The sequence below is a fragment of the Capsicum annuum genome, chromosome 5, assembly GCF_002878395.1.
Source record: "Capsicum annuum cultivar UCD-10X-F1 chromosome 5, UCD10Xv1.1, whole genome shotgun sequence".
Taxonomy (NCBI): domain Eukaryota; kingdom Viridiplantae; phylum Streptophyta; class Magnoliopsida; order Solanales; family Solanaceae; genus Capsicum; species Capsicum annuum.
This window is the reverse complement of record NC_061115.1, coordinates 138,525,004-138,541,215: the sequence shown is the minus strand read 5'-3', so window position 1 is coordinate 138,541,215 and position 16,212 is coordinate 138,525,004.

The window sequence follows — 16,212 nt, the reverse complement described above, 5'->3', positions numbered from 1 at the left end:
AATCTATGAATTTGGTATTTCTTCTTTCATTGTGAGATTGATTCTGTAATTTTGTCTGTGGACTCTATGATTTATCTCTTAACTATGAGCGGTCAATTCCCTTAACTATGGTTGTGGGAGCCCAAGTTGATTAACGAAGTGGAGAAAGTGCCAAGTCATTCGAGATAATGATTCTTGCATGTATTGGGTTTTCATCATTCTTATTGATGTCTTAATGGGTTCTTATGTTTAGATCCAACCTAGAATATCACTACTTACTCCACAAGAGGAGTAATGACAAGAAAAAGAAGATCACAATGGTGATATGGGGTTAACTGCCAAAATAAGCTTAATTGTACTATCTTCTTAAGACAGTTAAATTTCATCTAATAACTTGAGACTAAAAAGGTAAAGTTCAACTGGGATCCAAGTTAAGGTTTAGTAATGCGACAACCTGAGATTCAAAAGGTAAAGGGTGAGATCACTCAAGGAGTCCATAAAAAAGTTGATGGTACATAACTTATCAGATTCTGTAAGCAAGGTATAGAAATAGTTTTACAGTGCACCATAAACCTGTGGAGTTGAGAAGGTATGGAGAACATAATCCTAGTTTTCATCTTAGATTGTTTACAACCAAAAGCATCCAATTCTTGTACTTCTTGATAGTTACTACAAAACTCCCTTTTTACTCTTTCGCACTGCCTAGCAATTTAAATAAGTTCATACAAGATATCTGATGTATTTTAAGTGGGATTGACTCAAACCTAGTTGGGTTACTGTATTTTCACATGACTACTCTATCCTTCTAAGAAGGGGTAGTTTGAGCATTATCAGTATCTCTCATGAAGGGTGTGATGAGATCTGGGAGAAAGGGTAGGCTTAGTCCTAGATACATTAGCTATTTTTAGATTCTCTATGTATTGGTGAGGTGGCTTATGGGTTAGCTCTACCTCCATATTTTTTCATTGTTCATTTGATTTTTCTTTTCTCTATGTTTCGGCAATATATTCCTGATCCGCCTCATGCGGTTAGATGAGAGTCGGTCCCGTTGGATGAGAGTTTGACCTTTATAGAGATACGCGTGCTCATTTTGGCTAGTGATGTCTAGCAGTTACTCACTAGGAAGATTCTTGTAGTTAGGTTCAGTAGAGGCACTGCCCAGTTGAAGAGGCCATATAGGAGATCGAGAGTGAGATATGGACCATGTATCCTCACCTATTCGAGACTTCAGGTATATCCTAATCCTTAACTTTCACGAACAAAAGTTCCTTTATTAGTGGAATTATAGTGACCCTTTGGGTAATTTTATATACTTTTGAATATTTTTTCCATTAGATATTTTTCATAGCCACCCCAATTTATTTATGACTTGGTTGGACTAATAGTTTGTTTAACAGGAATTTTGTTTGGCTTTTAGAGCCAGTTTCCTATTTTAAAGTCTTCGCTAGTTCCAAATTTCCACCGAATAAAGACTTATGTAAGACAATCTTGTATACAAATTTTAAATGCTCTAGTAGCTCCAGAATATCAATTTTAGGGTAGGTAGACACTTTGTTAAGATCAAGAGATGCCAGGGTCATTTTGAACTATTAGTCAGAAAGTTGTGGAATTTAAATATATAGGTATGGGACCAACATTTGGTTGAAACGACCTTGCATGGAAAATTTGAGTGTGCCACCACGTCCAAAATGTAGAATTTTGTATGGTTACATAGTTTATTTGCATAGATGGGATTCTGGATGAATCTAGGGGCCTTGGTAGAGACGTAGAAGATATTCAAGTCTTAAGTTGTCAATTGATGTAGTTGGGATAGCCATATTTGGCTGGTATCGTAGTACTACAATTGTACAGTAGAGGTCACAATTATGACTAAATGTGAAGTAATTAGGTAAGTGTGATTGCATACCTCGAGGTCGCTAGTAACACCCGAATACCTGGACTGTGCATAAAATGACCCTATTTGTCCAATTCTGCTCATTCTTCACCCATTATGTTGAAGGAAAAAGCCATATATAGTGTGAGATCTTAGAATTGAAGCTTATGGGTGATTGGGAAGCTAGATTAATGTTTATTTTCGTGATTATCATCTGATTTAAGGTAAGAATTCAACCTATTCTTGGGAAATTTCTTGATTATTTGCTCAAAACCTCAAACCTTTAGGGCTTTGTTTTGGCCTTAATTTAGTTTAATCTTCACCAATTTTTTAGGAAAATGATTCCTTGATCTTGTCTGAATGTTGGGTTGGTTTTGAAAACATGTTTTCCATATGTGGAACCCACATGGGGTTTTGATGTTATTTTTGGACCCAAAGCACAATGGTGCAATATGGCTATCAATATTCTCTTATTTATGAGTAAAAGGGGTTTTTAATAGCCTAGAGTAGGCATCTGAAAAGGGAAAAGAAATCATTTAAAGGTTCTTTGATCTTTATTCGGCATCGAGGTTAGGTCTCAAATCACCTAGCATCCTAGAAAATCAAACACCATGGATTAGGGCTCAAAGCAACACAATATTCACAACGATGAACTAAATACTTGAGCTAAGACTAGGCTTGCCTACATTGATCGTTAACTCATGTTTTGAATCTTGGCGTATTTCAATTTAAATTTGAGCATTATAAAAAAGTTGTTCTACACTGAAATACACACTCAAACCATTAGGAACGACACCTAGCTCAAGCTAGTTAAACTAGTTTTCTCGTTTCATCTCTAAATGATAAATTTGAATCCCAACTTGTTTGAAAACACCTTTAAACATCGTAATTGCATACTTAAACACTTGGATGATAATTTATATCACCATTAACACGTAAAGAACACGAATTATCCTCAAAACCAGGCTAAATAAGCTAAGATAACAACACTAAAGTACGTAAATACACCCAACATCACCACCTCACACTTAAAGCCTTGTTCGTCCTCGAACAATTCTACACTGTAAACATCATAATCTAAGGAGACTCTACACTTCTACTACAAGAATGACATTCAAGTTGGTAATACAATGACTACACAGAATACAAGTTTCTACATTCAGCATGTTATGTACACAATTGACAGTTCAAGAACACTACTCAAAAATATCTAGCCTGAAGAATTAACGCACCTAGTTGGAAAACTTATGCATATTTTTCAATCAAAGACATCATACAATTCACCCAACTATCATCAAACATGTTCCCTCACAACAAGAGAACTACCCAAAAAGACTCACATAAATACAATTTATAACAAAATGGGTACAAGAATCAAGTTACGCTCACTCCCACAAGGAATTTACCAGTTACACACAATGATGCATAGTCTTTCCCTTAGTGTAGTACTCAACTAATATCAAAATGTTGAAACTTAGGATCAAATCGGTCTTTATGGTTGTAATGAAGGCTAACGGATAAGTAGGAGCTATACTGTCCAGTAATAGCTAAGGGATGAGTAGGAACTATATTGTCCTGTAATACTGACTATCTTCCCTAAGCGCTTTACTACATCATATTTTTCAATTAAGACCAATCTCAAACACCCAACTTATCCTACTTTTGTCTACCCACATCTTTTGATTTGACCCATATCATTAAGCTCAATCACATACAATATGGTGGGAGTATTTTCTATTAATTATTTATTCAATTTTGAGCACAAATTTTCTATTTTCACACCCAACCACAACACATCAATTTTTACACACCAATAACTATAACTTTGGGGCTTTATTTTCACCTTTCTCCCACTTAACTTTCCAACTCCTTGACTTAATTAATTTTTCACTAAAGTGTTTAGGAGCTTTGGATCAGATTAAGGTCAATCAATGAAGGGATTAGGCTAAAAAAGAGGATACCAAAGAATAAGCTAAATTCTCAAAGGGTTTAACTAAGATTATGCACAAGGGTAGGTAAAAAGAGGTATAAAACATAGGTATTAAGGAAATGCCTATATCATCTCCTAAACCCATACTCTTTATTTCTCTTTGCACACATACCAAGAACGTTCTAAAAATCACATGCAACAAGGAATACACAACAACCTTACACACACATGGCACATGCCCAACTCAAGTGGGATCATCATAGGCTTTTAACCAAACAATTACATGAATTCAACATTAAGCCAACTAGTACAAGAGTCATAAACATGAGCCTAGAAGTCTCAACAATAGCAATTAACACTATCAACATGCTTTTTACCATCAAAACACTTGCATCATGCAATCAAATATAGAACTAACAAGAATATCTTACTTATTCCTAACACCAAAAATTTTAAATTTATCCTAAAAATGGGAATTTCCCCACCACTCACTTAAAAATCTACTTTTTCCCCAAAGTATGCTTTAAAAGGTAGAGATAGAAATACTCCCTGAGGCCTCTAGGCCTAGCTAGTAACATCTTTATCAATCAGGAGGGTTTTGGGACCCCATACTTAGTCTTCGCCATGCTCCTTAGCTCAGGTTTTTTAGTACTTAGACTTTCCATCAACCTGTGACTCAGAAAAAATACTAGTGAAGTTAAAACTCATATTGAAAATAAACCTACTTACTTAACTTGGGTTACCTCCCAAGCAGCACCTGATTTAGTGTCGCGACACGACCCAATCTCTTACTCAACCATATTCCTTCATTATTTTCCTCTTACTTGGAGGCCATCTTCTTATTCATTTCTGACCTTTTGAGTGTGAACTCTCAAGGTCAGGAACTTTTATAACTTTAGACTTTTCAGGCTCATCAATCTATATCATGTCGAGCTTAGGTATTGGACGTTTAGGCTTCTCTCATTGCTAAGAATGGATGTCCCAAGATAACTAGTACTCTTTCATCTACCTAAAATTCAAAAACAATAAAGTCGGCAAGAATTATAAACTCACCAACCTCAATGAGAATATCCTCTATAATTCTTTCAAGATTGGCTAGGGTCTGGTCTGCCAATTGAAGTATCATCGTACTAGGTCTCAGCTTTCCCAGGCCTAAGGTATTAAACAAGGAGAGAGGCATCAAGTTGATACTCGCCCCTACATCAATAAGTATGTAGACTACGTCACTATTGCCAATTTAAATTAGGAGAGTCAAACTCCCTAAGTCTTTGAGCTTTATGGGAATTTTTTGTATCATCGTAGAACTACACTCTCTAATGAGTTCTACTATCTCAACATCCTACAGGTTAACATTGTTAGTGATCACATCCTTCAAGTACTTAGAGTACTTGGGCATTCCCTACAAAATATCTAAGAGAGGAAGGTTAATATGAAACTCTCTAAATGCATCAAAGAACTTCTTGAAGCATACATCCTTCTTTGCATTTATATGATTTTGTGGGAAAGGTAATGGTGTTCTCTATTTTACCTGTTCAGCAACTTTTGTTTTCGAGTACTTAGATTTTCTCAAATTTTTAGTAACGTTTTTTGATAACTATGGGTGACTCAACTCTGTATCTACCTCCTTAGTTTTCTTTGGAGTATCTTAATTCTATTTCCCACTCTGTAGATTGAGTGCCATGACTTGTTTAGGAGGTTTGGTATTACTTGGTAAACCACCCTGAGGCTTGGTATTTTGTGCTTGTCGAGGATGGCCTATCTGCAACTCCAAGCTCCTTATACCGATTTGTTGGATCTTTATATCTGCTGCCAATTGTGATTGAGTAGCCATGATTTGCTTTAGCATCTCTTCTATATTACTAGTGGCCTAATTTCCTTATGTCTGTGGTTGTTGAATCTTTTGTTGGTTGTTCCATGAGGTATTTTGTGGCTGAGTCAGCCACTTTTGATTGTAGGCATTACCATAATTCAGCCATTGATCATTACCCACGAACATCACGGGCTCAGGATTTTCAGTACACATAGATGTTGAATGCCCACTGTTACCACAAATCTCACACCAGCCTACAGTATGTTGAATTGCATTAGTTGGGGCTGCAGGCTGTGTAACCCCCAACTTCATATTGCTTATCTAATTTTTCAGTGTAGAAATTTAGGTAGAGACAGCAGTAAAATGGTCTACCTCCAATACACCTACAACCTTCTTTGTGGCATTTATTGAGTCTTAGTGCCACTCAGGATCCCCTTGTGCAATTCGGTTTGACAAGGTATAAAACTTATCATATGTCAAATCCAAAGCTTGACCACCTGCAGCTGAATCTAGCAAACTTTTCATGTTATTGTCAAGTGCTTTAACAAATGTGTGAGATAATACCTCGTTGGACTACTAATGATACAGACAGTCCCAAAGATGTGCTTTGAACCGCTCCTAAGCAGATATATAATCTTATCTAGCTTCTGTTTGAAGCACAACATCTACTGCAAAGTCTTGCAGTCTTAACTAATGGAAAGAATTGAATGAGGAATTTCTTGAATTTGCCGGCTCAAAGTTCAGCCACTTTTTTCTTCCCCCAATAGTGAAAAGGGGAATAGTGTCAACCTAACATAATCAGTTGACACACCCGTTTGGAAAAATTTATCACTGATCTCTAAGAAGTTTCATAGATGGACTAGTGGATCTTCATGTGAAAGCCTCATAAACTGTCCACTAATGATCAAAAGTTGCACCATGTTCTATTTCAGCTCAAAATTACCTTTAGCAGACGGTTTCTAAAAAGGCTAGGTCAAATTTGTCTGAAGTGGGTTTGCTACTTCGTGAACTTTCCTGTGGGCTAGTTGTTCTTCAACCATAAGAATAGGATTGTCTTGTTCCTTGTGAATTTGTAGAAATTGGTAGATAAGTTCTTCTCTCCTAAATTAATGATATAGTTCCTTGAGTTCGAGGTTTAGTTCGAACAAGTCCCTAACCCATGCCATCCTACTAATTTGTCGACTTGTTTTCTATAAATTAAATAACAAAGTACAAGCATAAAGCACCAAAGAAATCTAAAAAGTAAAACTAAAATAAAAACAGTTTCCAATTTTCAAGTCCCCAGTAACGGCGCCACAAACTTGATAGTGCCCAAGCGCGCATGTAAGTGTACGTGGTCTACCAAGTAATATAGTGGCCATATAGAAAGCGGAATATCGATCCCTCAGAGACTTATCCTAACAATTATTCAATTCTAATTCACTATTAAAATCAATCTAGTACAGGTGTAACCCAAAGAATTTACTTTTGATCATTATAAACTAGAGTAATGTAAATAGTGCATAAAATAAAAGACTTGAGACAACAATGGATGGAAACCCAGGCTTAAAGCACTATGAACAATCATACTATGCTATTGAACTTCATTCATTCAATTACTTATCTTGGTTGTTGATTCGTAGGGTTTATCGTATTATCATAGTCTCCCAACCTCTAATCTTCTACCTACTTGGACATTACAACTACATTGTTGATAAGGGATGTGATAATCCAATTAGATGCATTAAGATATTATCCTACATGTGAACAAAGAAAGACTTCTAGGTATATCCCTATTCTAGACACTGATTCAAATTCCTTATTTCATAAAAGAATAATAACCTTACTTTGCTTATCCCCATGTTCTATCTTGCTATTTCCCATCCCGGGATCACAAGGTCAACAATATATGTATTCTAAGGTTAGATACTCCTTAAAATAGTTATAAAAAGGATAAATAAACAACCAAAGATGATAAGCAATTCAAACAAACTTAATTCAAAACGAAAGTAATCATGTTCTTGGCTTTAACCCCGAAAAAGGGGCGTTTAGCCACTAATCGACATAATCATGATCCAAATACTTAAATACATGTTTCAATCTATTAACAAGATAAATTAAAAAATAATAAAACCAAAATTTTCGTTTTAAGGAGCCTTCACAATCTCCCAAAGATGTCACAAAGTTTCTAATACAAAGTACAAGTCGTGTATTTATAGGTGTGCACAATTTGTCGTATAGGGACTAACCAACGCGATGCGTTGGTGGCTGCCTTGGGACTAAAACACGTGATTCCTTGATTAGTCCAGTGGATAGAGAAGTGCAAGGCGTTAGTTAGTCCAGTGGAGAGAGGTATGCAAAGCCCCTAATTCGCATTGGCTCACTGGAATTGCAACTTTAACGTTCAACTTTGCCTTGTGACACTCTTCTCCATCCCAAGATTTTGGTGTTATTTCCACATGTATTTCAGATTGTATATCCTCCATATATCCTCAAAATCAAATCACAAAGCATCCTTTACAAAAGAAAACCATTTACTATGGCTCAAAAAAAACACAACATTCACAACGATGAACTAAAAACTCGAGCTAAGACTAGGCTTACCCACATTGATCTTTAACTCATGTTCTGACTCTTGGATTGTTTCAATTGCAATTTGAGCATTATAAACAAGTTTTTACACACTTAAATACACACACAAACCATTAGGAACTCACTAACACATTATAAACCGCCATGATAAACTAGAACGACACTTAGCTCAAGCTAGTTAAACGAGTTTTCTCGTTTCTTCTATAAATGATCAATTTGAATCCAAACTTGTTAGAAAACACCTTTAAACATCATAATTACATACTTAAACACTTGGATGCTTATTTGTATCATCATTAACAAATAAAGTACATGAATAGTCCTCAAAATAAGGCTAAATAAGCTAAGATAACAACACTAAAGTGCATAAATACACCCAACATCATGCTACCAAGCTCATGATTAACCTCATAGCTTGGTCTCTCTTCTTGATCATCTTTATCTTGGAAAGAAGGAAAGGTAATGGTATTTGAAAGATTTGTTTCCTTCCCCATTTCTTCTATCTTTATGATTTACTTTTGATATGCCCCCATGGCTTGATGTATGAGTTGTATGTTATCCCTCGTTATTTCCACCCGATCCAAGATAAGTTTAATCCTTGCTTTGACATCTTAGTATCCGGCATGTTATTTTTCTGTTTTCTCATGATAAGAACTAGCTTTTAGAATAGTATAATGGGGTGAGGAAGCATTTCGACAATCACTCCAATGTCCATATCGACCACTGCATAAAGAACAATCATACTCCCAATAGGATAAAGAAGGTTCTTGCATCTCTCTTTGGGGAGCATATTTACAATCTCCCCGAACGTGAGGTCCATCACAATATGGAAATAGATCATCAAGATAGGATTTCCAAATACTAAAATCATATTTATCCCATGATTCCATAGAGAAAAGTAAATAAAACAAAAATATTTCTGACATAAAAAAACAAAAGAAAATCACAAATAATTATTAACAAGGTAGATTTAAGTAAGTTAAAATTTCAAAATAACTCAATAAGCAAAATTGTTCCCCAGCAACGACAACATTCTTGATAACGCTGACTTATACGTCAATTTAAGTTCAAGCCGATTGTTGTCAATATAATTATCCAACTTTAAGTCTGGGTTGAATCCATGAGGAAAAACTTGAGTGGCGATTAAACAAGTTCAAAACTAAAGTTACTTGTTAAGTTCAAACCTAAGGTATATGTATTTTGGGTGATTTTGAATGTTTTTAAAAGTGTAAGACAATTCTTAGGCTTCTAATGGACTAATTTGAGACTAAGAATAATTAGAACGTAATCAATTAGAAATGGATCTTGGGATTATACTTTTCGAGGGGCAAGTTATGCAAGGGAACATGATTATTTGGTGCAATTTCAAATAGTTAATGAAGTGGTTGGCCAGGTTGAAAGTGCTTGAGGCTACTTTCTCAACAAAGTCTCAAAGATGTCACTCATTGACCCTTTCGAGTACCTAACGAATGTGTCAATCAAAGCCACCCAACACCTCAATTGGATAAGCCTATTTCTAGGATGATACCCAAGATATAGTCAACTTCTTAATCACTCTTATGTCTAAGATAGTGAAAATTAGCAAACTAAACCCAATAATTTTCTACTATTGCCTTAGTTCCCACATCTCTCTTTCAAGGATGGTGAGGTTTCCTAAAGTTCACCTAAACCCCTCTTTCAAGGATGGTTTGAGCTTTCAATAGCTTGGGGTTTTCACCCATAAACCCATTTGGGTATTTGTGGCTTTCACTCACAAATCCCAACAAACTTAGTCAACCAATAGAAGAACCCATCATCAACAAGCTATAATATGCACAAATAAATCACGACCCATACACACTTGTACCCTATTTAAACATAACCCCAAGAGATAGATCTAGCAAATCATAATGATAATAAACACAAATATACCAACATTTCCATCATAGTTATTCATTAAATATAAAGAAAAGGCAAACCATACTTTAAAATCCAATGAATCTTCAATGTGTGATGCCAAATCTACACTTTGGAGTTCCTCTAATTGGTTCTTATCTCAAAGTAGTACAATTTTAAGCTTCAAATATACAAAACCCTAAACTATGGATAGGATAAAAATATCTAGAATTGTGAATGATATCCCAAAGAGAAAGGGTTTAAGCCTATAAAAGAAATTGGGTTCGGCTGGGAAAATTACAAAACTGCCCTTAGGAAAGATCCCACTTAGACTCGGTTGTAGAATATTTACTGCGATTGTGGCTACCATGACCACGGTAAGGACATCGCAATTGCGGTACTTTACCCTGGCTTGACTGGTTGCGATTGTGCCCCACAAACCATAATTGCAGTAAATGAGGTTGGTTTCTACTTCATGTTTCTAGCTGCACTTCATCTCTCCTTTTTAGCTCGCATTCACATCTTTCCTTCTCTTAACCTGTATGACTGCAAAATATGGAAAATAGTGCATTTAATTACAAATTTGCCTTATTTATTTATTCAATTCATAATAGTGTGCATGGAAGTACCATGCAAATGAGTGGTAAGTTTACAGCTCATCAACACCCCTAACTTAAATTTTTGCTTATCCTTAAGCAGCACTACCTCTTACCATATAACAATGCACATTTATGCCCAATCTATATAACCTAATAATCATAATGACTCCAACTAGACTAATACCAAAAGTAGCTCTTCCCATATGGGAAAAGATTTTCTCACAACACCTCTCAACATAAAATGTTATTTTCAAGGATACAAAAGTCTTTTGAAGAGCAACAATGAAGCAATTAGTAATTCTCAAGAATTGACTCACCTTATTGGTATTTACTCCACCATACTCCACTTGCCTCATTTTTCATAAGGATACAATACCACTTACCTCAACTTATTCACATGCCTCCTCACAAAAAAGAAAATCCCATACATAAAAAATTATCAACAATACAACACGGTATTGAAATGTAAGAATCTCTCTCTCACAAGGAATCTCGATGCTAACAAGTACATGACATAGGATTGCCCCTATTTTCAATCGCCACTACAATAAATATACTCTCGCAGGGCTTTTTGAGAATGTAATATAGTTTCAGGGTAAGGTAGGATATAATTTAGGAACAAAGTGGCTATACCCTGCTTGATCATCTACATGACACTTTTTTCATCCAACTTTTGACTGTGGGCCACTTCTGTTGTTTTCACTATTTGCACATGTGCCTACTTTTACTACTTTGATTCACTCATCTCTTGGAAGGCATTTTTTTCACCTCTTTGCCTTGTATATTTCATGTTTTTCTTTCCTTTCTTGGGTCCCTTCTTTTTCCTATTCAATTTTTCTCTAAATTTAACTCTTAGGCACTAACTTACAATCCCGTGGCCCAATGTTACTTCTTTTAATCATCTCCACCCCCAACTTAGGATTTTAGCCTTAAGGTGCAATTTTAAGTTCAAGGAGGGTAGGGTTTAAAAAAGGGATAAAAATCAAAAGGCTCATGGCTTGTAATATGTTTGTCAAAGAAAGGTCTAAAGGCTCAAAGTGGGTGACTAGGGATAACATTTAAACAAGGGTGAGCTTTTTAGGATAAAGTAGACATCCAATGTCACAAAGATGGCCTAAGATCATGTCCCCAACCAAGTACAATCAAAATTAGCCTTGAGAAATGTATGGGTCAAGTTCTAGATGGTACATGTACACATGAGATTCAAACAAATAATCTCACCACATATAGAATGCAAATTCGCCAAAGAGGCTCAATTGTCCCTCCCGCTAGAAACAAAAATGGAGTATCTACCAATTTTCACAAGTCAAAAATTTGGAGTCATAAAAAGAGAACAAGAATTATTACAATGTCACTCATGTACATGCCCTTGATTTTTAAAAAAATTTGGACGGAGAGGGGGGTGTTTTCTTTGCATTCGCACCATGCATAAATCACTAATTATGGAACAAACCCAACTTTTGTCTCACATTTTGGCTTTCATCCGGGCAAACCAACCATATGGCTACTAAAACTTCGCCATAGGTATAAATGTGATCCAAACTCCAAAATTTCACAGGTACTCAGACTTTCCTTGCATTTATAGCCCCAGTGCTATGGGTACTCAGACTTTCCCTACACTTGTGTCTCAAAACCCAATCACGATGAGTTTCTCTTAAAAATGTCGTTACTCAATCTATCATAGGGAAAGGCTCACCAACATCATTCTTAAAAGAAATAGAAAACTAAAAATAAAAGCCATCAATTCACAAAACTTCCATGCCTTGTGTGAACTAAGTTTGAGTATTGCAAACCAATGAATACACACAAGGGTAGGGTCGCACCCCCAACTATAAGATTTGTAGTTACCTTACTATGTAACACAAAAGCATAAGAAGGGTTGAAGGGCTCCTTGAAACTGAAGTGATAACCAAGGTGCAGGCTAGAGAAGCCATCACGATCGCAGCATAGTTTATGCAATTGTAGTATCACGATCGTGATCCTCAAGTCGTAACTGCGGTAACTGAGGCATTTTTCTCCCCTGTCTTGCCCTATTTTATAAAGGGATACCACACTTATAAGCTTGGTTTTCCCTTGTTTTTGGATTCCAACCTGTCCAAAGTACCTACAAAACATCAAAATTATGTAACTGATTCAAAAGCATATGGAGCAAACATGAAATCAATAGGTTGCCTCCCATCAAGTGCTTGATTTAACGCCAAGACACGACGATTCTTTAATTATTATTTATGGCTCCACTTAGAGGATTTAAAGCATTGGCATAACATTTGATCATACATCTTTGAGGCACGTTGGTCAAAGTTAAGGATACAACGATACTTTATTTATCTCGTCACTTTGATGACTTGTATATCTTACCTAACTTCACATCAAATTTTTTATTTGGCTCATTAGGTATCGATGAGAAAATCAAAACTTCACTTGCTGCACTTTTAATTTTTTCTTTATTGACCTTCAAGTCGGGGCTTCATTTTTCTCTTTTGGAATGAAAAACTCATATATGTAAGGATTTTTCTCCTCATCTCCAAAGTTCATTATTTGCTTGGGTGGTTATAATTTAATCACATCTACCAAACATAAGGTTGAAAAATGGTTTAAATGTTGTCTATCCATTAATTATGGAATTTCATCCCCATTGAAAACCTCACCCCGAAATAAACTAGAGTCATCATAGAAGATTTTCGTGGCTCCTTCTTTTGACTCTAGTGCCAATTCCTCAGTTTTGGCATCTTTGACTTTGTTTGGTTCGGTTGGTTGGAAAATCACCGAGGATTCTTCGCTACCAAGCTCATGATTAACCATATAGCTTGGTCTCTCTTCTTGATTATCCTCATCTTGGAAAATGGGTAAGATAATGGTATTTAAAAGATTTGTTTCCCTGTGTATTTATTCTATTTTTTTATTTTCTTTTGAAATGCCCCCATGGCTTGATGCATGAGTTGTATGTTATCCCCCATTGTTTCCACCCGATCCAAGATAAGTTGAAGCTTTACTTCGACATATGTGTATTCGGCATATTGTTCTTTATTTTTCTCACCATAAGACCTATTAAACTCATAGGAAGAACTAACATTTGGATTAATATAACGGGGGGAGGGAGTATTTGGGCAATCACTCCAAAGTCCATCACAACCACCATATAAATAACAATCATACTCCTAATAGGATCGAGAAGGTTCTTCCATCTCTCTTCGAGGAGCATATTTACAATCTATCTGAAAGTGGGGTCCATCACGATATGGATATGGATCGTGAAGATAGAATTTCCAACTACCAAAATCATATTTATATCACGATGCCATAGATAAAAGTAAACAAAAACAAAAATCTACCTAATACAAGACATAAAATAATATCACAAACACTTATTTACAAGGTTGGATTTAAGAAAGTAAGCTAAAATTTCAAACTAACTCAATATGCCAAATTGTTCCTTGAAAACGACACCATTTTTGATAACTCTTAACTTACATGTCAATTTAAGTGTAATACGGTCATCGTCAATATAATTACCCAACTTTGAGTCGGGGTTGAATCTACGAGGAACAATGTGAGTGACGATTAAACAAGTTCAAAATCAAAGTTACTTGTTAAGTTCAAGCCTAAGGTACAAGTATTTTGGATAATTTTGAATGTTTTCAAATGTGTAAGAAAATTCTTAGGCTTCTAAAGGACTAATTTGAGTCTAAGAATAATTAGAGAGTAATCAATTAGAAATGGATCTTGGGATAATGCTTTCCTAGGGGGAAGTTATGCCTAGGAACATGATGCTTTGGTGCAATTTCAAATTGTTAATGATGTTGTAGGCTAGGTTGAAAGTCCTTGAGACTAGTTTCTCAACAAAGTCTCAAAGATGTCACTCATTGACTCTTTCGAGTACCTACCGAGTGGGTCAATTAAAGCTACCCAACACCTCAATTGGGTACCCCTATTTCTAGGATGATACCTAAGATATAGTCAACTTCATAATCACTCCTATGTCTGTCTAAGAAAGTGAAAATTAGCAAATAAAACCCAACAATTATCTACTATTGCCTGGGTTCCCGCACCCTTCTTTCAAGGATGATGAGGTTTCATAAAGTTCACCTAAACCCCTCTTTCAAGTATGGTTTGAGCTTTCAAGAGCTTGGGGTTTTCACCCACAAATCCATTTGGGTATTTGGGGATTTCACTCAAAAATCCCAACCAATTTAGTCAAGCAATAGTAGAACCCATCATCAATAAGCTATCCGATGCACAAATAAATCATGACCCATACATACTTTCACCCTATTCAAACATAACCCCAAGAGGTAGATCTAGCAAATCATAATGATAATAAACACAAACATATCAATATTTCCATCATAGTAATTCATTAAAGATAAAGAGATTGCAAACCACACTTTAGAATCTAATGAATCTTCAGTGGGCAATGCGAAATCTACATTTTAGAGTTCCTCTAATCGATTTTTGTCTCAAATTAGTACAAATTTAAGCTCCAAGCTCTGAAGATACAAAACCCTAAACTATGAATAGGATAAAAATCTCAATAATTGTGAATTATATCCCAAAGAGAAAGGGATTAAGCCTATAAAATTAATTGGGTTAGGTTGGGAAAAATTACAAAACTTCCTTTGGGAAAGTTCCCTCTAAGACGTGATCGTAGAATCTTTACCACAATCGCGGCTATTGCGACCACGGTAAGGACACCGCGATCGTAGTACTTTGACCTGGCTAGATTGGCTGCAATTGCAGCCCACAGATCGCGATCGTAGTAATTGAGGCTAGTTTCTGCTTGAAGTCTTATAGATGCAAATCTTCTCTCCTTTTTTATCCTTTTTAGCTCGTATCCACATCTTTCCTTCTCATAACTTGTATGCTTGCAAAATGTGGAAAATAGTGCATTTAATCACAAATTTGTCTCATTTAGTCATTCAAATCATAGTAGTGTGCACGAAAGTAGAGTGCAAATGAGTGGTAAGTTCACCACTCATCACACCCATTTTTGATTGTAATGATTTATTAGGAATGTTAGAATGTTAGGTTCATTTTGGACACACGATTTCCATATGTGCAACCCACATGGGATTTTTGTATGATTTTTGGACCCGGAGAACAATGATGCAATTGGGTATCGTTATTTTCATGTTGATGAGTAAAATGTTATTTTTATTGATTTGCATCTTGCGAAAGCTTTTTGGAAGGAAAAATTGGTAATTTAGTGGCTCTTTTGGAGCTTTCTTCACCGTCCAAGTAGGCTAGGTTTTACCCCTTGTTAGATTGACCTAATTCACTGTATGTTTTTGATATTGTGTTAGATTTGGAAATAGTTTTAGGAGTTGGTGTGATAAATTACAATATTTCAGATTATTTAGATTATTTAGGCCATTTTTGATATCGTTTGGGGAATGATTAGCCTAGTTAACCAAATCTTAGGTGAAGTTAACCGTGTAGGCTTATGCTTAGGTTGGAAATGCTTTAGTTACTCTTCTAATGAAGAGATTGCCTTAGTCACTTGAGTTTAGCACGAAATTGACCTTAGTTACAATTTCTTAGGTGGAATTGACTTAGTTGCTTCCTATTGGGAGAGATT